Consider the following 24,675-nt stretch of genomic DNA (forward strand, 5'->3'; position numbering starts at 1 on the left):
ACCTTTCAAGCAATCTTCATATATAAATTTAATCACAAAAGTTCCAAACATACGCACCTGTCATCATAGCGCTCTTGTTTAGCTGTAAGAGCGCGAGACAAGAGCGCGAGACACATGTGAAGTCAAAACTTGACTTGAACAAAATCAAGAAACGATCCAACCAGAAAAGAAACCCTCCAACGTTAAACCAAAAGGATTTATGCCCACTACAGAGCGTTTTCCGGTATAATAACATTATATAATTTCACCATTAGTTTATTTCACTGGTTGCTCTGAATGCCAGGCCAGACCAGACAGCAGGCCACTGGGAAAGCTCCCGCTGATTGTAAATGTCAGTCCGGCTCTAAACATCTAACAATCCATTTCCTTAAAACAGCTTCATTTGGAAGGGTCAGAGATGCCTTTGAGCTTAAAAATCAAGCCCAAGATATATGTTGTCATTAAATAAGTAATAATGTGTATTTAACAGTCCATATTTTGATTCCTGCGTTCTTGATGAAGAAACATATTTTAAAGTAACAGCTAAGATCCACTGTTATATTTCCCTTCATAATTTTACATACTTCAAGCATTTAACCTGTTAATCCCCATTGGTTTAAACTGGAAAAGTTCAACTCATTCCATCTCTCCTCATAGGCCACATAGCAGTCCCAGAATCAACCTTTTCACTCTTTTCTGGACTTTCTCTAGAACTGCTATGTCTTGTTAGTAGTATCCATATTACTAACCGAAAATGGTAAACCGGAAGGCATGGACACAGGTACACGGCGATGGGACCATGAGACATACTGCGCAGGCGCCTACATCGCGCGTCTCATAAACCGCAAGCGAAGTCTTATCCACTGCGAACGAAGGAGTCACGGCCCAAAAACGAAAGAGCTCAACTAACGTGAATGAGAAATGAAGCAACAACGCGCCCATAGCTAACAACTAACGACACAGCCACACAAAAAAGAGGATTCTGCGCTGCACCCCAGAGTCAAACAGAAGAGGCTACGGAGGCCCCACAGGTCCACAAAGAGAGTACGGAACGCGCGGGAAAGTACGAAAGACGCAGGCGTCTACAATGCGCTTCTGAATAGGACACAAAGCAACAACACGCCATAGCTAACGACTAGCGACACAGCCACACAGAAAAGAGGATTCTGCACTGCACCCCAGAGTCACATGTAAGACACTATGGCGTCCGCAAAGGTCCACAAAAATAGTACGGAAGGCGCGAGAAAGTACGAAAGGCCTAGGCGCCTACAACGCGCTTCTGAACTAAACGTCCACACTACACAGCATGGTCCGGGTAATGAGAATAAACGAGCTCTCCGTATTAAACGTACGGCATCCTCACATGTCCAAACCATATAGCATATGTGAATCACATTACAGTGATGCATTATTAACGGTACAACCACAGAAAACGCTCCGTATTAACAGTAAGTGCAATTATCCATATTACTAACGGTGGACAACGGATAACTAATGGAGTCACGGTCACGACTCCAAAATGATCCAGCTCCACTAATGGAGCTACAAAAGCGAGCCCACATGGATAAAAACAATAGACGTAGGCGCCTACAACGCGCGTCTGAAACCGCGGAAGCAAAACTGTCTCGGCTCCAAAACCAAACAGCTCCACATGGACAAATACAATGTACATAGACGCCTACAACGCGCATCAGAAACTGTGGAAGCAAAGCAGGCACGGGTTCAAAACGAACGGCCACAACTGACAGAGATACAAACACGAGCCCGCCTGGATATAATCAATGAACGCAGGTGCCTACAGCGTGCATCTGAAATGCCACAAGCAAAGCAGGCACATATCTCATACATTCATCAATGTATTTCGGATTACCCAACACCGGGGGTAGGTGAGCGAAGTGAGCAGGGGGCGGAGCCCCCTTGTAGAGATCATAACTGCAAAAAGTACTCCAGATGAGCCCTCTCTATTGCATCATATATCTTAAAGATAACCTCCTTTGACTTGTACTCCACATATCATGCTATATGACCCAACATTCTGTTAGTCTACTTGATCGATTCTGGATGTTGACAGAAGAGAGTCCACTATGACTCCCTGGGACCTCTAATAAGAGGTACTTCCAAGTTTCAGACCTTCCAGTGTGTATTCATTTCTAACATTTCTACTTCCTAAATGCAATATCCTATATTTATTTATAATTTAGTGAATCACATTTCACAAATCCCCTCCAAGCCTGCATGCTGTCTGGTCTCTTTGTAATGATTTAGCTTTGTAATGTGCTCTCTAATGGACTGGAACCTCATTCATTGCCAAAACTGGCCTTGCACCCCCTGCTGCTGGAATAGTCTCAACCTCCCCCATACCCTAAAATTCAGTTAAAATGGTTTAGTTAAAATGAATGGATGTGTTTGTGATCTTGTCATGCCACTGCCTTTTCATCCATTTGTCAAATCTGCCTTTTGTAATACAGTGCTGCCGATAGTTCAGGCGTATACTGCCAAAAGCAAATGCAAAAGAAGAAGAAACAAAGCCAGATGGGACTTGAGTGCATCACAGGGCGGACTCCAACACCCACACAAACTCCCTCGCTTACACTCCCGACCAATCAAGCACTTAGGCAGGGTGAGATGTAATTCAGGGCCAAGATTGAAACTATTGTTCTACCTTCATTCTTTCATTTTCACATTTTCAGTTTTTTTTAATGCTGAAGGCGTTTGCACTCTGAAACCCCAGAATGTTGTTTTACAAATCAGCATTCATCACTGGGCAAACAAGAGATAAACAGAAATTCTTTATTGTTTTGTAGAGATCATTTCAAGGCATGCTAAAGTTGTTGATTGTCAAGCCTTTCAAATGAATCAGCAGACACAATGTGATTATATAATGCGCTAATGACTAACCTGCCAAATGTTTTCACAAGGCACAATGAGTAATGGGGTAGAATGCCAATCAATAGATCCAGTGCTGGCATTCTAAATGGCAATAAAATTCTTTCATCTTCAAGCGATCCGTAAGGCAAGTTAAAGTTCTGTTACATACTAAAGGATGTTTAAAATGTTCTTTAATTACCAGGTATACAGAAATAACAGAATTAACTAGCACTGGCACTGTGATCAAAAAATACGGTGAATGTTTTAAAAAAAGAAATGCTTATTGCAGTAAAAGATTTACAACTACTAGTCACCCTCAAAGTACTCTCCTCCACTTTGAATTCACTTATCCCAACGCTCCTGCCACTTTACAAAGCAGTTCTGGAAGTTTTCTTTCGAGAGTGTCTTTAGTTGGAGCTGTCGTGGCTGCCTGGATGTCTTCAATGGATTGAAATCATTTGCCTTTCATGGTCATTTTCAATTTAGGGCACACCCAGAAGTCGCACGGTGCCAGATCTTTTGAATAATGTGGACGCAGACACAGCATAATGTTTTTATTTGTCAGAAATTGTCGTACTAGAAGGGATGTATGACAAGGACCATTGACATGATGAAGAATGAAACTGTTTCAACATTTTCCTCGGTTATTGATGTTGGAGGACGTCCTGATCTTTCCTCATCTTCAACTGAGTCAGATCCATTACGAAATCGATCAAACCGCAGTGTCACCATAAACCAATTTTAACATCTGATAGGTTTCCTGAACCTCCTTTTGAATTTGAAACAAAATTTCATGTTAATGCATTGCTCGATATCCAATTATTAACGACAAACTTGAAAAACACACTTGAACAGTGTTTTATAGTGGCTTACAAATGACTGACAGTATGAAACTTGTCACAAACTAGACTCTAGGATGAACATGTCAGAACCTGCATTGAATTGTTTTGCATTGCTCTTGGATGGTGCTTTGCATCAATATTCAGCATACTTTTTGATCACACCTCGTATATACATCTCTATATATATAAAATCCAAAGTTTGTCTGTCTGTATGTCCCTCCGCTTTTCATGAAAGAACTACTTAACAGATTTAGATTGGGTTTTTTTCTATAATTTGCTTGAATATTCAGGCTGATTTTGAGACTTCTCTCATCACAGTAAGTATCAAAATATGCTTGCAGGAGCCATATATTTGCACTAATCCAAGACAGAGGCTGTGGGCCGAGGGGAGGGGGTAGCATGACATCAGGAGTGGGGAGCCGGGTCGGCCCTCTTCACTCACGCACCAGCCTCTGTTCGAATCGATCTACTTCTGGCCAAGTTTTGGAGCGTTAGCTAGCGATACCTGTTTTTGTATTGATTTTTAAAGTTTGCCCTGTTTCACTACTAGGCGGGTGGAGCCGCGGGGGACAGCTAGTACAGTATAATATGTGAATTCCTGTCCTTCTGTCACGTGATTACTTGCAAACTAATGGGGGCTAGAACCATTAACTTGATCTTCATTGAACAATAATGACCTGATATTTTCCTAAAAATTTTAGTTGCAACAACCTTGGCAAAGTGACCTGTGATTGTGCTATATAATTTAATATTATGTTAACTGCTTATGTACACTGTCCAGGTGTAAAGAGTGACAAAGTACAAAACCACAACAAGGTCCTTCTCATAAGGGGTACTTCCAAGCTTTAGACTTCCCATTGTTGATTCAAATCTAACATTTTCACTTCATACATGTAATACCTTATTTATGGTAAAGTGATGTGAAAGATAAAACGAAACAAAAGAGCAGTGACATCTGCTGAGCATCAAGAACATCACAGAAGGTTTTTACATAGCAAAGAATGATAAAGAATAAGAAGACTGAAATAACTGCTGCAGCAAACAAATGGCAAATAATGAGGGCTTCAAAAAGACCCATAAAGTACAGGCCAGAATCCCAACTGAACTGCCAGAAAAATAGGTCTCATCCCAAAGCAATCTGACTGGGGGAAGTTGCAAGGCCTGTGCATGTCAAAATATGTCTCACCAAAGGAGTACTGCTTGTGCTTGAATAGTGATAAGTCCCAACGGAATCTTTATAAAAGAAGACTTGTTAACAAAAATGGTAAAACTAACAAAATACCAAAAAATATAACAAAAAAGAAAGCAAAAAGGCCTTGCCTAAAAGGCAATCCTTACTAAACAATTCCCAATACAAAAAAAAAAAATCAAAACCCTTGAAACAGTAGCACAAGTCACGAAAACCAATATATACAAAGAAGCAAATCATTGAAATGAGAACACACCAAACTTCCAAGCACTTTCACAATGAATGGCCAGGGACTGCAATTTTCATGAGGCTTTATAAGGCTGGGGGCAGCCCCTCAATGGTGATGGACAGGTGGCCCCGCCCCTTGGGAAACCACCCACAAAATGCAAAGAACATGAGAGAACATATTCTCACACATAAAAACAGCATAAAATAGATACATATATTAGTATAATATGAACAGAACAATATTACAAAAAGTAATGTAAAACATGAAACAATAATGAAAAACACAAAAAAGAAACAATTTAAATAGGAGCTGGGGAGAAATCCTGGCTTGACCATAATGAAGAAAAGACACTGAAGTACATGAACAAGCAAGACGAAATATTGACTATAGACTGATATGTTCTGAAAATTCAAAAAATGTAAGGTAGCAGCAAGATTGTGGCCACTTTACTGTTGGCTGGAAAAGTTTATTAAAATTAAAGTACAGTATCCACAAGGCCAACGACTGATAGCCCTTCAGGGCACATACATATTTTGAATTCATAATCAAAAGTAATTGAATTTTATTAACATTTTAATAAAGGACTGCAATTTTTTATGTTTGTAAAATGATTGGCAGTACATTTGCTGTTCTTTATATGTGGCATTTTATTTTAGGGCGTGTTTCACTAGTACATAATAAAGTGTTTTCTTCTGAATTGTCACAGAATCTCCATAGACTGTAGATGATCATCCTTTACTGGATTGTTAAAAAATTGTGGATTGCTGTACTTTGATTTATTTAGCATAAAGGTTTAACCACAGGGATTTACAAATCCCATGTCCCTAACTTAATCTTTACCTTACTTTCACAATTGAACATGGGCCTCTGGATTGTTCCAGTACAGTAAACTAAGATGGAGACTGTGTAGTTTGCTTTTTGAAATTTTGGTCAACAGTGGGCCACAATGTCTGCCACTGAACAAGATTTAATCCAGCTGTATTCCAGTTTTACTTCCGCATCCCTAAAGATGTGTGTGCTAAGTTAATGGTTGAGACAAAATTAATCCAGTATGAGTGAGGGTGGGTGCCAGGGTGGGCATTGCCATGGTGTTCTTCTGGCATCTGAAACATGGGCGTCTTCATCTAATTGGCTAGAGTAACTGTCTTTTCATTAAAAGTGAGCATCTGTTAATTGATTGTCAATTTGATTCCTGCTACATGCCTAAAGCTGCAGAGTTAAGAGTATCTGAGCTGGATAAGTAAGCTAGAAAATGGATGGATGTAAAATAATAAAATTAGATATAGTAAGTGCAATATGGTGCAATCACCAGCAGCAGAAGACTGGATTTAAATCTCTGCTTGCTCTCTGTCTGCGTTTAGTTTTCCCATCACTTCCCAAAGGCATGGAGGTTAGGCTGACTGGTGACTCCAAAGTGACACAGTGAGAGTAAATGTGCTCTGTGGTGGCATTGGCGTAGCTAGGGTTGGGCAGAGGGGGTGGTCTGCCCCAGGTGGCACATTTTTGGGGGCGGCATTATTGGCCAAAAGGCTCAGTACAATTTGTGCGTAAGCAGCAGTGTTTGGAAAAATGTGACTCATGACTGAAAAAAGTCAAATTCACTGATTTTTATCCACAAATGTTTCAAAAATAATTTTCAGACTGTCCTTCTGTGACGGCATCAGACACAGCAGTTGAAATTTATATATTATATTGAAAATAAATATAAATGAATAAAGATAGCAGTTAATAATGTAAATCAACACTGTATATATATTCGGTATATATATACAGTCATGGCCGAAATTATCGCCACCCCTGGAATTTTCCCAGAAAATGCACCATTTCTCCCAGAAAATTATTGCAATTACAAATGTTTTTATATATACATGTTTATTTCCTTTATGTGCATTGGAACAACACAAAAAAACGGAGAAAAAAGCCAAATCTGACATCATGTCACACAGAACTCCAAAAATGGGTCAGACAAAATTATTGGCACCCTTTCAAAATTGTGGGTAAATCGTTTTATTTCAAGCATATGATGCTCGTTTGAACTCACCTGTGGAAAGAAACAGGTGCTGGCAATATAGCAATCACACCTGAAGCCAGTTAAAATGGAGAAAAGTTGACTCAACCTTTCTGTTGTGTGTCTGAGTGTGCCACACTAAGCATGGAGAACAGAAAGAAGAGCAGAGAATTGTCTGAGGACTTGAGAACAAAAATTGTGGAAAAATATAAACAATCTCAAGGCTACAAGTCCATCTCCAGAGATCTTCATGTTCCTTTGTCCACCGTGTGCAACATAATCAAGAAGTTCACAACACATGGCACTGTAGCTAATCTCCCTGGATGTGGACAGAAGAGAAAATTGATAAAAGACTGCAATGAAGGATAGTCCAAATGGTGGATAAACAACCCCAATCAACTTCAAAACATATTCAAGCTGTTCTGCAGACTCAGGGTGCAACAGTATCAGCTCGAACTATCCATCAACATCTGAACAAAATGAAATGCTATGGCAGGAGAGCCAGGAGGACCCCACTGCTGACACAGAAACATAAAAAAGTCAGACTGGAGTTTGCCAAAATGTACTTGAGGAAGCCAAAATCCTTCTGGGCGAACGTTTTGTGGACAGATGAGACCAAGGTAGAGCTTTTTGGTAAAGCTCATCATTCTACTGTTTACAGAAAATGGAATGAGGCCTACGAAGAAAAGAACACAGTACCTACAGTCAAACATGGTGGAGGTTCTAAGATGTTTTGGGGAGGTTTTGCTGCCTCTGGCACTGGATGCCTTGACTGGGTGCAAGGCATCATGAAATCTGAAGACTACCAAAAGATATTGGGGTGCAATGTAGGGCCCAGTGTCAGAAAGCTGGGTCTGTGTCAGAGGTCATGGGTGTTCCAGCAGGACAATGACCCCAAACATACCTCTAAAAGCACCCAGAAATGGTTGAAGAGAAAGCGTTGGATAGTTCTGAAGTGGCCAGCAATGAGTCCGGATCTAAATCCGATTGAACACTTACGGAGAGATCTCAAAATTGCTGTTGGAAGAAGGCGCCCTTCAAATCTGAGAGACCTTGAGCAGTTTGCAAAAGAAGAGTGGTCGGAAATTCCATTTGAGAGGTGTAACAAGCTTGTTGATGGTTATAGGAAGCACTTGATTTCAGTTATTTTTTCCAAAGGGCGTGCAACCAAATATTAAGTAGAGGGTGCCAATAATTTTGTCCAGCCCGGTTTTTGAGTTTTGTGTGAAATTATGCCAGATTTGGCTTTTTTTCTCTGTTTGTTTGTGTTGTTCCAATGCACATAAAGGAAATAAACATGTGTATACCAAAACATTTGTAATTGCAACAATTTTCTGGGAGAAATGGTGCATTTTCTGGGAAAATTCCAGGGGTGCCGATAATTTCGGCCATGACTGTATGTAATAATAATAATAATAATAATAATAATAATAATAATAATAATAATAATAATAATAATAATAATAATGCATTTTATTTATACAAGGCGCCTTTCTGAGAACTCAAGGACACCGAACAAGCAAGCAATAAATAAATAAATAAAAGACACATTATAAACAACTTAAAACATCAGAAAATATAAAAACTAAAACCAAACAAAGCCACTGTAATCATAAAGAAAAAGCCATTTTAAACAGATACGTTTTAAGTTTACATTTGAAGGATGAAAATGATTTGATATTTCTAAGATCGGTAGGTAATGAATTCCAGAGCTTGGGAGCAGAACGGCTGAATGCTGAGCTCCCCGTGGTGGTTAGACAGGCGAGAGGGACGGTCAGATGGATAGAGGAAGAGGATCTAGGGTTACGGGAGGGAATGGCAACATGAAGAAGGTTGGACAGATACGGAGGGGTGGGTTTATGAATGGCCTTAAATGTTAATAGCAGAATTTTAAAATCAATTTGAAACTTAATCCGGAGCCAATGTAGCTGCTGCAAGACCGGAGTAATATGGTGAATAGATGGGATTCGAGTAATGATGCGTGCTGCAGAATTCTGGACTAGCTGAAGCTTATGGAGCTATTTATTAGAGAGACCAAAGAGGAGTGAATTGGAATAGTCCAGAAGAGAAGTAACAAGACTGTGAACAAAAATGGCAGTGGTATGGGGAGTGAGGGAGGGGTGGATGTGATTAATATTATGTAGGTGGAAGTAAGCAGAGCGGGTGATGTTATTAATGTGAGATTAGAAAGATAGAGTACTGTCGAGGCTGACACTCAGACTCTTGACCTGAGGTGATGGGGAAACAACGGAGTTGTATAGAGATGTATAGAGTCGTACATGTGAGCTTAGGGAGTATCTTATTGGTATGGGTCTAGGTTCTGGCTGAGGGAAGGAAAGGAGTGTTACACTGTCATTAATGCAATTAGCTTTTCCCTTACAATGGATGAGGTGCTCTTTGAGGATGAGTGACATCACTCCCAGCCAACAAGCCCCACTCCTTTCACTCTACATCATGCTTAACAACGACATAAGTCGGTGTTCATTATTGAAAATGTTTGGATGAGGACGGATCTCTGATCCTGAAACATTTGTTGGCATTGTATTATTTGTTTGCTACTCCGAGGTGACTTGCAAGTAAGAATGTAATTGTACTATATACATTATGCACTATGTACACAGGCCATTAAATGTGAAATTAAACATCAGCAGGTAACAGAGAACAATTCAGGGAAGAGTATTTGACTGTCTCAGTGCCACTAGGAGAAAGACCTGAAAATGCCAACTAGTGCAAAGCTGCTAGTTGAACTAATTCTGTGAAAGTCTCTGTGGTAATCAGGGGGTCCTGTTAGTTCTCCATTGTTGGCTGAACACTGAAATCTTGCTGTTGTACTCTGAAATACATGACATACAGTATTAGCTATGCAGAATGCAGTGAATTACAATATGCATATTTCAGGTAAACAAATTGCATCAAATAGTGATAGGCAAATTGAAATGAAAAGACTCCAGCATCTTGTAATTCTTAGCAACACCACACAGATCATTCACTTTTCATGAGACATGCACACCTAGAATATGTATGTGCAATGCTAAAAAGGCTATTTCATCATGTGGATTAAAGTGATTGCATGTGGTTAGCCAATTCATTGCTCTGTTAAAGACTGCTTCAGCTCTTGTTAGTTAAGCATAATCAGTCTGAGGGTGAAGCAGTGTTTCCTTGCAAAACATGCACCGTCTGTATCCACTGCCACATTCTTCACCATCACTGAGACTGAAACAAGCACTAATGGCTGCAAGGGGCTCCTTTTTATGCCTTGTCTCAAGGCATCTCTGTCCTTATCTCGAATACTCCAGAGGCTTGTCAAAGGCTTCATTCTCTTCCTTGCTGGATGGGCTGATACTCAAGCTTCTGGTCCTGGCTTACATGTGAAGAGATGTCGGTGGGCTTCTACAATACCTTGTTCCAAACTTAGTAATGGATGTAGAGTAATTTATAGCACTATACCATGTTTTAAATTTTATTTTAAGATACACCCAAATCTTTTTTGAATTTAATGGTTTCAAGGATTCCTATGCCTTAATTACGGGGTCCCAGACACCCCCTGAGACGCTCTGTTTTTACACCTTGGTTACACATTTTAATTACATGCTGTGCCAAGGCTATCATTACGGATTACTACCAAATGTGTAATATCAATCGACTGATTTTTCTTTTATCTATATTTAACAGGAGCCTCTATAAAAGGTGAATTGAGCAGATTCATTATAAGGGAACTGCCAGGTGACAAGGTGACTCAGAGGTGAGAATTGAAATGGTCAACTTGTTACTTAAAGAACAATGTATTATCCCCTAGAACACACTGCCTACCTGATTATGGGCTGGTATGGTGATGGAAGCATAGGCACCCAGGTCCCGAATCTAGCTAACTCACTTTCTATTTGTGGTTTGCAAATTCTTCCTGTTCCTCTTAGATCTCCAGTTTCTTATCTGTTTCTAACATGTTTATGCTTAGTTAATTGGTGAATATAAAGTGACTTGGTGTCAGAGAGAGTACCCCAGATTGGACTGACACCCTATCAGATCTGATGAATTCTTTAGGCAACATTGGTGGCCGTCTAGGGTGCTGTCATCTGAGGAGTAGCATTTATGAAAATTAACGGGCGCATGCTTCAGACATCGATGGAGAAATGCCCCTGGGTTGTAGAAGTGTGATAATAATATCTGTGGCATATCCACAAAGGGGCGCAGTTTGTGGAGTGCACACTGCAGACACCTGAACTCTGATGATACTGAGTAGGCACTGTTACACATTGGGTGCTTAAAACCCACGGTATATGCATAAAGAGCCATAGTTTGTGCTATTGAAAGAGCGTTCACTCCACACACCAAGGGACCTTACTCCCCACAGGTCGTTCAATTCTCATAGTACCAACTACCCACTATGGACAATGAGGGGCAACATCTGTCAACTCCATCAGAGCTCTGTAAAGTCTTCAACTGGTACTGCACTCCTTCCAAATTTAGTGCTTGCATTTGCCACCATTGCGTCCAGGCTAGGTATTAAACAGGTTCAGGGAAGATTGATGAACCTGGCAATAAACTCTAAATCTAATACAAGTCTTCAAAAATCAGTAATACAGCTTGTGGCTAAGGTGCTATTTCAGCAATAACAAGTTTGTTGGTTCATACCTCACCAGTGACACATAAGGGTTAAAACAAGCTCTGAAAATATATGGTGAGATTGTTTTTTTTTTTAATTTCTTGAAGCATTATTAACACTTCTTCCAATAATGTGAGCGTATAAAAAGGCACCTCATGATGTCAATAGTTCAAGAGGAGCAAAAATGAATTCATCCTTTTGTTTTCTGAGCTAACATTATTCAAGCCGGGTGACATCCTGATAGCAATAGGCACAAGTCTCTGGACTTTCTCTAGAGCTGCTATGTGTTTTATGTAATATGGAGGCCAAAACTGCATGCATTACTCAAGATGAGGCCTCACTAGTGCATTTAATGAGTTAATAATTATAATTATAATAATTCTTTGCATTTATATAGCGCTTTTCTCACTACTCAAAGCACTCAGCAAGAGTTAAGCATAACCTCCTTGGGCTTGTTCTCCACACATCAGGATAGATATCCAAACATCCTGTTATCCTTCCTAATGGTATCTGCACTGTGTCTGGATGTGGATAGTGATGAGTCCAGTAGAATCCTTCAAGCCCTTCTCATAAGGTGTAATTTGAATTTTCATTGTATTGAAATCTTACATTTTTACTTCCTGCATGTAATATTTTACATTTACTTACATTAAGCTTATCTCATCTGTCCAAGCTGGTATGCTGTAAGCCTCTCTATGGCAATTTAACTAATTCTACTGTCACACATGTGCACTTGGGAGACAACTTCAGGGTCTGATTGTAATTTCACTCCGAGTCGCAGGTTGGCGCTGTCTCTAAAAGCTTCTCCTCTTTCTCACACTGCATAGCAGAAGATTGATATACAAAGACCACGGATGTCACACCCAGTTTTCAGCCTCCTGAAACCCACCTCTTCTGCCTACCCTATCATTGGAAAGACTCACTTCTGAAAAGATGTTCCGTTATTTTAATGTGTTTGTTATATTGCTTTTTTTTCAATAATTATACAAAGTCATCTGTGGTGCCCCAGCTCTTATGATCTTTTCTTATCTTTATTTCACACTGCCCTTCCACTTCATTTGGTATCATCTGTAGACTTGTCACTGGGTGGCTTATGATATTTGTGTCCTACTTTTCACTGATTCAACAACCATTGCACCTACATGTTAATTTTCCGGCTCCAGCTTCACTGGCTACACCACCTCCATCTACACAAAGTGTTTGGACTGGAAGGAGATACACAGAGAGAATATAAAAGTGTGGCAGAGCTGAGGATTGTAGGGTGCAGATTCCCGTGGGAGTCGAACTACTTCATATATTCCCACAACAGAGTGTCCCTTTTTTCAGACTCAGCTCTGTTCAAAAAGATGAAAACCACATTCATAAACTAGTGCAACTCAAATATGTTATAATAAAAATGATCTAAATGTTTTCTTTCATAATAATGATGTGGAATGCAGATTCATTATGGGTTCAATTGCAAATGTAAAAAAAGCAGATTTATATCAGAGAATTTACTTTGGCAGATGCCCATATGGCAAGTTTGGAATGAATCCTCGATCTATGAGTCCAGACAGCAGGCTGTGATGATGTTAGTCAGGCTTTGGCTTGAGTTTCTTTTCAGAATAAATTCATAGCCATCAATCAGTATACTAAAGGTAACATCTGGTGGTGCGTAATTTCAATATCACATTAGAAACCATCTTGTCTAGTCCAAATCCTTAGACATCTTGATGTTTGACAGGGTGGCTCTATGGCCCAGGAAGTTTATCTCACCCCAATGTATTGTATGCAGGCCATCTGGAATACCAAAGAACTAGGAGCGCGGGTCTGCTTGAGGAGAAGGCGCCAAAGGCAAGGCCGTCCTGTCCTCCAGTTACTGGCAGAGCTGAGCTGGAGAGCTGAGCTCACTGTTTGAGTTGTAGTAAATCCAGGCCATTATCAGCTCGACTTGTTTGTGTACCTTTCCCACTCTTGTGCACCGATACTGTTTGTTATCTAGAGAAGCTGGCGTCACTATGGGCCTCAGTGCCAACAGTCACACCTCCTCCCCCCCACCCCAAGACGTGTTCCAAAACATGTTGGAATGAAGAAATACTCTTTTGTGGATTAATAATTAATCTGCTTGTTAGTTACACACAGGTCATTGTGTACTCACATTACAAAGCGAGACATCAAAACCTGAAAACAATAAACCGCCAGAAATTCTGTACCTAGCCAGTATGTGGATACAAATGGGAAAAGAGCCAAGTGTGCGTGTTAAGGTATAATGTTAATATGAAATTAAGATCCTGGTTATAATAAATACTTATTAACAAAGCTTAAAGCTCACAAAATCATTAGGCAGAGCTACCAGTTTTTTGTATCATTAATAGTTTTGTATATGTTTTAGCTTACTGTGAAGTATATATTTACAGTGTCTATATAGCTATATTCTGATTTGTCTCTTTGAAGAATATACAGCAATGAATCCACATGGGATGGAATGCCAGACACTCACCCACACCCTACTTTCTCACAGCACGAATTTCATGCTGCCAAGTAAACTAAAAATATATTTTTGTGAGAAGCATGAGAGAACATGCAGACTCCACACAGAAGGCATCCCCGGTGGGAAATTAACCTGGGGTTACTGCACCTGACTGTGTCAGAACAGTCAGCTTTTTAGTAGATGGCATTCTATCTTACCAGCACAACCTATTCTTATATAAATATCTCAGCAAGTCTTAACCCTGGTTTGAGGCTCCTTCATACTAGTTATACTCCTCACACACCTTTATAAAAAGACATTAGGCAGATGTGAAAGGCATTAAATTAGACTGACGGATAGATAGATAGATAGATAGATAGATAGATAGATAGATAGATAGATAGATAGATAGATAGATAGATAGATAGATAGATAGATAGATAGATAGATAGATAGATAGATAGATAGATAGATAGATAGATAGATAGATAGATAGATAGATAGATAGATAGATAGATAGATAGATAGATAGATAGATAGATAGATAAGTTTGAAGAGGCAAACAACAATAAGGGTGGTTTAATTCATTAGTAAATGTTTTTTTTTATTTTCTCTTGCTTAATCATTAAAATGTGTTATTTTTTAAACTATGAAAGGTTTCTCTCTTTTTTTATACCGCTCTGATCATCCAATAGACTTTTGGCCCATGGATCACATTACTGGAGTATGTCTGCTCCTGGGTGGACAGTCGTGGCTATAAATGGTTATTGTGAGTTCACTTTGGTTTGGATTGAGAGCCCATTTACATGTCTATTGTCTGCCCACCTTTGATCTTTTCTTTGTTTGTTTTGCACTGGTTGACCTTTGTGGCCCATTCTAAAGAATTTGAACTTTTTTTTTATTTAAACAACACGGTAAAAGGTAAATTTGCCCTTAAGTAACCATTCCAGTAAATAAGGAGCGCCATCCCTTCAAAAAAATACTGAGCTCACTGCAGACAATCAGAGCAACTGCTGTCTTTTATTTTTGTACAAAGAACCTGCAAACCAGTTTATCAGCCTCATGAAATCCACACCAAAGTGCTAAAAATAAGTTGTTTGTGTCACATTAAATGAAAATGTTTTTCTCAGCCAGCTCTGATCGACTGTGACATCTCCAGAAATGCCAGTTCACATGTTGGGTGTGTTCAGTCAGGTTTCATAAACAAGTCCATTAATAGGGCAGACAGAGCACCTTTATCTACGACAAGGTGAACTCAGGCCATCAAAAGTGCACCTTTAGTATCAAAAACATGACAGCTTCCTCTGACATTCCAGGACCCAGGCCCCTCACCACTCATCCACCAATGAGCTAATCTGCTCACTCCAATTCAGTTACAAAACAGGGACCAGAATCTTTTAGGTAGCATTGGGTGCAAGGCAGAAATCAACCCTGGACAGGAATACAGTCCATCACAGGGCATACAAACACACTACACTAGTCCAATTAAGAATCACCTATCAACCTTTGGCATGTGGGAGGAAAGCCAGAATACTAAAAAAAAACACACAGACAGGTACAAGGAGATTGGGCAAGCTTCACACAGACAGCCAAAGTGCTGAGATCAAAATCCTAGACTCTGGAACAGTGAGGCAGCAGTATTAGCCACTGTACCAACTAGTCCCACTTCTTATTAAGCCTGTTTTCAGTATAACTACAGTCAGCTTGTAAAGAACTAGCCTAATGTGGACTAGTACTCATTGGTAATGATCTGGGTTCAATTGTTGGTCCATTCACTATCTGCCTAGACTTTATACAGTTTCTCCATGTGTGGGTTTTCTCCAAGAACTTTGCTCCTTCGTCCCTAGATATACAGTTCAGGTTTATTAAAAATTGTAATCGACATCCTAAGAGTGAGTATGCTCTATGTGGTCTGATGACACATCTTCAAGATTGGATCCTGATTTGCAACTAATACCTGCAACACTGTCACAGAAAAAGCATGTCTGGGAAATCGATTGGTGGTTACTCTAAAAACAATGGTTAAACCCAAACTAATCAAAATGTGATACAAAATGGGTGAGGTAAACTGAAAAATGCCCTTTTAACATTTTCATAGACAAGAATGTTTGCGTCTTTTAATTCCTCTAGAGTAGGTAGTCAAATATGATTGACAAGAGTAGAAACCTAAACTGAATTAACAAGGTTCAACAACGGATGGAAGGTCACATTTAATTAGTCCCCTCCAAAAGACATGAATATGATGGCCCCATCTGATTGTGCTGGTCACATCTTGTGTGCATGCTACCACATTTAATTGTGCATGTCACCTTGTTTGTTTGTGCATGTCACAATTTTACATTTTCTGTCACTTAAAGTTTATGGATAATCCCAACAGAAGCAACCAAAGATTCAAACAAGGCCAGGAAGTGCAGAAAGTGTAGGATCTGGAAGAACAGTGTTCCTTTAAATGACCATCAGTGGTGTTTTAATTGAGCAGACGTAAATGCCATAGATTGGTATTTTAATCTCCACCCCATGGTATTGGTCAGCTTACCTGAGGAAACATCAGGACGACTAGCAGGCAGGCAGGCAATTGGCTGTCTAGACAATGAAGATGTAGCTGAGTTATTTCAACACTCCTGGGAAAGAAAAAAGAGTAAAGATGAAAAGCTGTAAAGCCAAGAAAGTAAAGTGATTGAAAGCAGGCAGGACCTTTAGGATGTTTGGAAATAAAGATAGACTCTTTTTTTAATTTTATTAAATTTATTAAAATCAAATAAAATTCCAAACAAGCAAGTCAAGTTTTACAAAATTAGGTTTACAAAAGTAGGTTCAAAAGACTCTCTTTTTTAAAATCTTGCATTTTATTCTTGTCTATCTTGACCACAGTCAGTATGCAATGGCAGATGAAAGAAAAAGTCTGAATTAACCCCCATGTGGAAGGGAGATGAAAAGGAGAGTGCAGATAGGGTGGAATGGGTGGTGAAGAGTGTCAGGGGACAATTTGTGACAGACGGGTTGGCTCAGGTTGGACGGTTGGGAGACAAAGTCAGAGAGGTGAGATTGCATTGGTTTGGACATGTGCAAAGGAAAGATGCTGTGTATATAGGGAAAAGGATGCTAAATACAGAGCTGCCAGGCAAAAGGAAAAGAGGAAGGCCGAAGAGAAGGTTTGTGGATGTGGTGAGAGAAGACATACAGGTGATGCGGTGTAACAGAACAAGATGCAGAGGACAGGAAGATTTGGAAAAAGAGGATCTATTGTGGCAACCCCTAACAGGAGCAGCCAAAAGAAGAAGAACAAGATTTGGCCACCCTCGCTTAACTCTGTACTTTTGAGAATTCCTTATTCCATAACTGCAGCCTCCTTCACACATATGAATTCAACTTTTGAAATTCACCAGCTTTCTACATAGATGGCACAGTGAGTGCTGCTGTCACGTCCCAGATTCAGTGTCCTGAGTATGAATCCCATGCCCAATCACAGTCTTTGTGGAGTCTACACGTTCCTCCATGTCTGTTTTTCTCAAGGCACTTTTCCTTGAACCCCCAAAAAGACAAGTCAGTTAGATTAACTAGCAACTGTAAATTGCTCCCGTCAGTATGCGTGCATGGGTGAGGACTGTGGAAGGGCTGGTGCCACATCCAGGGCTGATTCATGCTTCTGCACAATGCTGACCCTAAACTGGGTTACACAGGTAGTAAAAAACGTGCTATGATTGTGAACAGTAGACATCATATGGCAACTGTTCAATACATACAGAGGACTCATGCAGGATTATTACTGCAGTACAGTGAGGCCTGGGCCATTCTTCTACACTATGCTTGCTTACAGTAAGGAAACAACCTCAACATACAAGTAATAGGAGTAAGTGGTATGCCAGGTAATCAGATTTGTGTTTCCATTAAATAAAAATGTAATTATTTATTTTAATAAATGCTTCTTTATCATGGCACAGGAGAGTGACAACATTTTCTCTGTTGGCCTGACGTGCAAGTAAGAATTTCACTGACAATACTACTACTGATACTACTACAAGTACTGTCATTTCTGCGCTTCTGCGTGGTCTTCAAAATTTGTTGGCCGATTGTGAGTCAAATTTTAATTTTGCATTAAAAAGATAAACAGAAACGTTTAGACTTCTAACCATCTCATTTTCTTCCTGATTTTGACTAAAGGGGAGTCAACAGCGCATCTTGTCAGCACAGGGCACAAGGCAGGAACCAACAGTAGATGTCACTCGCCTTCACATACCACGTTTATCTGAGTGAGTGTCTTTATACTGTGAGCCAGCATGTAAGACATTGGAGGAAAATAATGTGGAGAACAAAAATATTCAGGAAACAAACTGGGATTGTGACACTTGGAGGCAGCACTGTAATTCCCACTCTTAAAAAGAGTCAAAGTCAGTAAAAGTGACCAAATGACTCTCTCCAACTAGTCAACAACTTGAAAGGACAAAATCATTTTGTTTTAAGTTATAGGGACAGGCTCTGTGCATGAGATGACAACCAGTGAGCACTCACCTGGAAGTACAATGCCTATAACTCGACTAAAAGGAATAAGAAACTAGGTTGTTTTGGACCTCATCTGTGTGATGTCTCATGTGTTACATATTACAGCAGAATGGAAAAAGAATAAAATAGGGCTCCCCATGTCTGTTAACTCTTCATACATCATTGTCTCTGTCAGGCAGCACACAACTGGATGTTAGAAAAAGGGCTGAAGATAACAGTGCTAGAAGGTCATCATGTCGATTGCTAAATTTGCTATGCCCAACGATTTTCAGTCATGTAAACTGACATAGTTTGTCGATAAGATCAGCAACAGCAGTCAACTTAAGGCTTGCTATTCTTTTTTTTTTTTCTTTTTTTTTTTGCAAGGTTCCGCTGTGTAGTGGTTATTACCTCTACTTTACACCCAGAGGATCATGGGTTTAATTCTCATTGGAAGTATATCCCATATATTTTTTAAGCAGTTAGTAACATCTGGAATTTAAATCTGACAGTTGCAGTTTCAGCTTTCCATAAACCAGAGTTGATGTAGATACTCAACAGAAACAATCCATTACTTATTACTCACTGAATGAGCAAAAAGTAATGACATTATTAATTACTTTAATTTTATATTACGCTCCAAACCCATGCAAACATGTACCAATTGGAAAGTACAAAAAATTATACCATAATGTCTTCTGTATTTTAATAAGGAGGAAATAACCTATAAGAGTAAACCTGAATTCAGAAGTTCGACAAGTACACTTCACAACTTACGCTAGCAAACATATACACAGAGAGGCCTTTATTTCCTAAAAAATAATAATAAATCTTAACAATTAAAATAAAATGAAATAAACCATTGGGACAGTTGGAAACATGCAGTCTGCACAGCGTACAATTATTGCCAGTGTAGCAGCCAGCACACGAGAGCTCTTACTGCTCGGGCTTATGTCTTTTGGAGGGGGACTGATTAAATGTGACCATCCATCCAGTGTTGAACCTTGTTAATTCAGTTTAGGCTTCTACTCATGTCAATCATATTTGACCACCTACTCCAGAGGAATTAAAAAACGCAAACATTTTTCTGTCTATGAATATGTTAAGAGGGTATTTTTCAGTCTGCCTCACCCATTTTGCATCACATTTTGATTAGTAGCAGCCAGCACACGAGAGTTCTTACTGATCAGGCTTATTGCGTGTACCCACATCTTTATGTCTCTCCCCTCTCGGTGCTCTTTACATCATTAAAGGCCTAGTGGCAATCAAAAAGGCAAGCGTTTACATTTTACTATCTTACATTCACTAACAATTAAGGCAACGATTCAGTTACCTTACTTGTACACAGACTCCATTTTCACAGGAACGTTTGAAGAGACAATTGAAATGCATGTTAGGAAATGGCACTACATTTTATGACACATGATGCTTATAACGGCTTCTATTTGACTGAATATGACATTTTACTTCTCTCTGCAAATCAATCCTTATGAGCTATTTTGATCACAAGGAATACAAATAGTAACACACATTCAGTAGCATACGTTTAATTAGAAACGTTCCCAGACACACACCACAATTTGCTTCTCTCTGTCTTCCTTAAACTAAAACTAGAATCTCTGTGTTAATCATACTCTTTCAATGTATTGTAAAACTGAAAAGTTATCATTTTTCAAAGCAAAATTCAAAGGATTTATTTCTTATGTTAAAGCACCTAGTGCCACTGACCCCCAAACCCCAAACACGAACACACCATACAGTCCCGGGTTCAAATAAAGGGGAAGTTTATTACACAAATACAGAACAGTTAAACTGGTTTCTCTACTCCTTTCTCTCTCCTTCTCTCTCCTCCAAGGCGAGTGCTGCCTGTCTCCATTCCCGGCTCCGATTTGCCTGGGCCATGTAGTGTAGTCTCTGTTATGGGGAATCCGTGAGCACTTCCAGTGCCAGGACTTCACCCGTTGGAAGTAATTCCAGGCCATATGGAAGTCCCTAATAGCAAGGGATGTAACTCTCTGCCGCACACCCTAGCGACACCCACGGACCCCAGCAGGGCTGCACTACCAGACTACATTCCTGGCATTTCCTGCGGGAGTCCAAAAGGGTACCGATATTCAGGGCTGCTGCCATCTGGGGGAAGACAATAAGTATGAACTATGAATGGGTGTGCCATCCAGGTAAGGATCCTAAACCAATTCTGGCTGGGACACTAGTCCCAGCATATTGTCCCTCACACTTAATAAAGACAAAGTTGACTTGATTACAATCCCAAAATAAAGCAAACTGTATCATGTAATGTCATAAAATAACACACATCTCTGGCAGTGTCATAAAATTTAATCTTGTATGCCTAAATTAAAATTGTGTGCATGTGTGTGTGTTGTGTAAATCAGGGTCAGAGGTTGGTCCAAGCAAGGGTCATTTGGTCTTCTTCCAAAATGGTCTCTTCCAGGCTGAAAGAAGTAAATGAAGAGATTATTATGGCTGTGTCCCATTCAAATCCTTCCTGTCTTTATCCAATAAATCAGTCCCCAAAAAAGGTGCATAAAACCCATATGACTAATCGCTAGTCTTCTTGTTAGTCATCTTGAATCAAGGCATCAGCCATTTTTAATGATTTTTGTTTGATTGTATGTACTTCAGGTCTGTGCTACTAAATTCACTGTTGTTTCCTTTTGTAATATTGTCCCTGGGTGCTTTATGGTACTGTTCTCTATGAAAGAAGGTCTATAAGTTCAAATTTAAATGTACCAATTTTAAAAAGCTGCCTACCAGCTCCAATGCATTAATTACGACAATGCCACTGACTAGAGGGATTGTGAGGTGCATCATCTTTATGGATGGTTGTTGTACATGCAAGGACCCTGCCCTGCCACAGGCTGGTGCACCGTTCACAGTTGGCTCCTGCCTTTTACCTTAACCTGTCAGAATAGACTCAGTCACCCTGCAACACTGATGGGAATAACAGAATGATGAGAATGTGTAATTGCACACAAGCCCTAAGTCAGATGTTACTGTATGTATGGAAATGACTCAAATGACAATCCCCAATCAACCATTTCTTTCTATCTGCCTAATCGGACTGTTTGTTCAACTGTTGGATCGCATGAGGAATGTAGTTGTCAGGCTACATTTTTAGGAACGTCTAAAAGAAAATGAAACCTGTCAGTCTGAAGAGGTAAACAGATCAGTCAAGTTAAATGAGTTCCTTAGCCAGAATGAAATCTCAAGAAAACAAAAATCATCAGACTTTATATATTAAAATATTTCCATTACAGGATAATAAAAAGCCAAACCCACCACTATTGAGAACAAAGTATCACTTGATGGGATGATTATCCATTACAGGGCGAACTCAAACACATTCCTGTACTCATCCACATCAACATCAGCTCAGGTTAGGGTCACAGATAACCTAACATGAAATATCAGGAAGAGAAACAGAAGACCACTCATGAAACACAGGGAAATCGTGGACACTCCACATAGATACAAACATGAGCCCAAGTATCTGTGATGATGTAATTCTAAACAATTTGCAAACCCTACAAAAAGGTACATTCCACCTGTCCCTTAGTCCATCAGTCCAGGGGTGGTAGTATTGGGTACAATTTAGAGTTGCCAGTGAACATGGCATAGGCATCTTTATGATGTAGGAAGAAACTACAGAGAACATGCACCTCACATATAGAAATAGACTTGAATCTAAGTTCTAGACATTGTACTACTCATATAAAAAGTCGTAAGACTAAAACCAAAGACCCTCAAGCACCAGAAAGAAGAAAATCAAATATTAATTGAGGTACACATACAAAGGCGTGGGTTTTGAATCCCATGAGGCTTTGAGAGTCAGGACCACTTATAGCATTGATGGTTGTCACCACAGTGTTCTGGTTAAAGTCCTGGATTTGAATCCTAGCCTGGTCACTCTGTGTGGAGATTGCATAGTCTCAGTGTGTTAGCCATGTTTTCTTAAAGGGTGAATTTCGCTTCTACAATCCCAAACAAATGTATGTTAAGTGGATTGGAGACTTTGAATTGGTACAATATGAATAAAGCAAGTTTGCAAGATGGATGGATGGATAGTTGTGTTCATGAGTGTGTCTTGTACCACACTGGCACCCTCTCAAAGGCCGGCTTTCATCTTGTGCCTGATACAGACTTATTGGACCTGTATTTGAAAAAGTGGCTCCAGGAAAATGGATGGATAGGTGTACACAGCAGGAGAAGGATCAGACATCCATAAATGACCACAATGATATTCTTCATATTCTTAATTTTTGCTGTTTATGGAGCTGGCCATTCAAATAGAATAACTTATACTTGCTCCTTTTTTGCCATATTACAATTTTCTACAAGTAAATGCTTTGGAATTCTGAAGAAGATCAAGCAAATGCGGTGTATCAGAGTGAATTTATAACTTCCAGCTTTTGGGTTTATTTCTCTCATTTGTTTTTAAATACCTTTTTTTACAGCAGCAACCATTTGTTAGCTAAATGGCCTTTTTGTTTAAACTTGATCGTTAATTAGGTACTGGTTTGAATAAAAAAGAAACAATTAGGAAATGAGAATGTAAACTACAGGGTGAGCTAAAATAGGGTAGTCATCTAGCATCAGTTTTTCCAGACTGATTGCTCTTTTTCATTGCTCTTCTCTAGCCACAGCACTCAACACTGGACACACTGGACATTTTCAAAAGGTTTGCTTTCTGAAAAGTTTTTAGCTTCAAGCTGAACACAATAATATCATTTAAAATTGACTGTGTCAGTTAAGAATATTGAGAAAAGGTATCTATTTTTGGTATGTTTAATCTCTTAATGATGCTGACACATTGCATTAGTTCCACTGACCTAAAAATGTTTTGCTGCTGATTTTCATTTGTACTTAGAGTATGGTTCTTCTCGTTTTAGTGTCCAGAAGTAGTTGGCCAGCACAGATGGATTCCATTTGCTCTGATACCGCTTTCTATCGTTGCAATGTCCTCTTGAAACCTTCCACCATGTTCATCATTGACTGCCAAGGGTAAATGCAGAAAATGAATCTTTAGCAAATTATTGCACTTCATGGTTTTATATGAATGGAAGCATGTTGTCAAACAGCTGGACTTAGTTTGGTGCTTTGTAGTTGCCAATAACATCTCAGATTGCCTTCTATGCAGTTTCTTCCAGGGCCTCTACCAGACCTTCAAAGTGCTTGTCATTGATGATGTGTCTGATTTGTATCCTTCATTGATCTTGGCATTAGGTATTTGTGGCAACATCTCATCCAAATTATAAAATCCTTCACCTTCCATCAATTTCACAATTTTTTTTTTCAGTTGAAGTTTTATGTAAAGAAGAGGTGAGAATATTATTGTTGTGTCAACAAGAGAAGGTTTATGGATGTGGTGGGAGAGAACATGAAGTGGGTGTTAAAGATATGGAAAAACATGAATCCACTGTGGTGACCCCTAATGGGACCAGACAAAAGAAGAAGAAGTCAACAAGCAGTTTATATGTCACACTTTTCTGTTTGGAAACCAAATGCTTACAGAGTGGCCAGTTCTTTTTAATGTAATGAGATTCTTTAGCATGGCTACCCCATTTCAGTACTTGGTATATCTAAGCTGCATTCCTAGTAGCAGTGCTGCTACTTTTAGATTACCATAGATGTTCCAGTTTTATTTTTGTATTGTATATGTAAATGGGGTTATTATAAAAATAGGTGCTTTAATGGGGATGTTTGTGCTCAGCAAACTAAAATCGAAAAGATACACACAAGAGTGTTTTGGAACCAAAATCTTTGTTACCCAGGAAAATTCATTGATTACTTCCAGAACAAAATGAAACCCTGACTAGTGATTCCCAGATAATTCATTTTTTGTTATTTGTGAGATGTCCTTGTGTGAATGTTTCAGGCTGTGACTGGACAGCACATGTCAATCAGTGCCACATGTCAATCAGTTCAGCTTTCCAGTACAATTCCATTTGAACACAAGATTCTTTATTTATTTCCTCCTTAAGTATGAACATTGATAAGCATTCAAATCA

This window comes from Erpetoichthys calabaricus, chromosome 3, assembly GCF_900747795.2.
Source record: "Erpetoichthys calabaricus chromosome 3, fErpCal1.3, whole genome shotgun sequence".
NCBI classification, from domain to species: domain Eukaryota; kingdom Metazoa; phylum Chordata; class Cladistia; order Polypteriformes; family Polypteridae; genus Erpetoichthys; species Erpetoichthys calabaricus.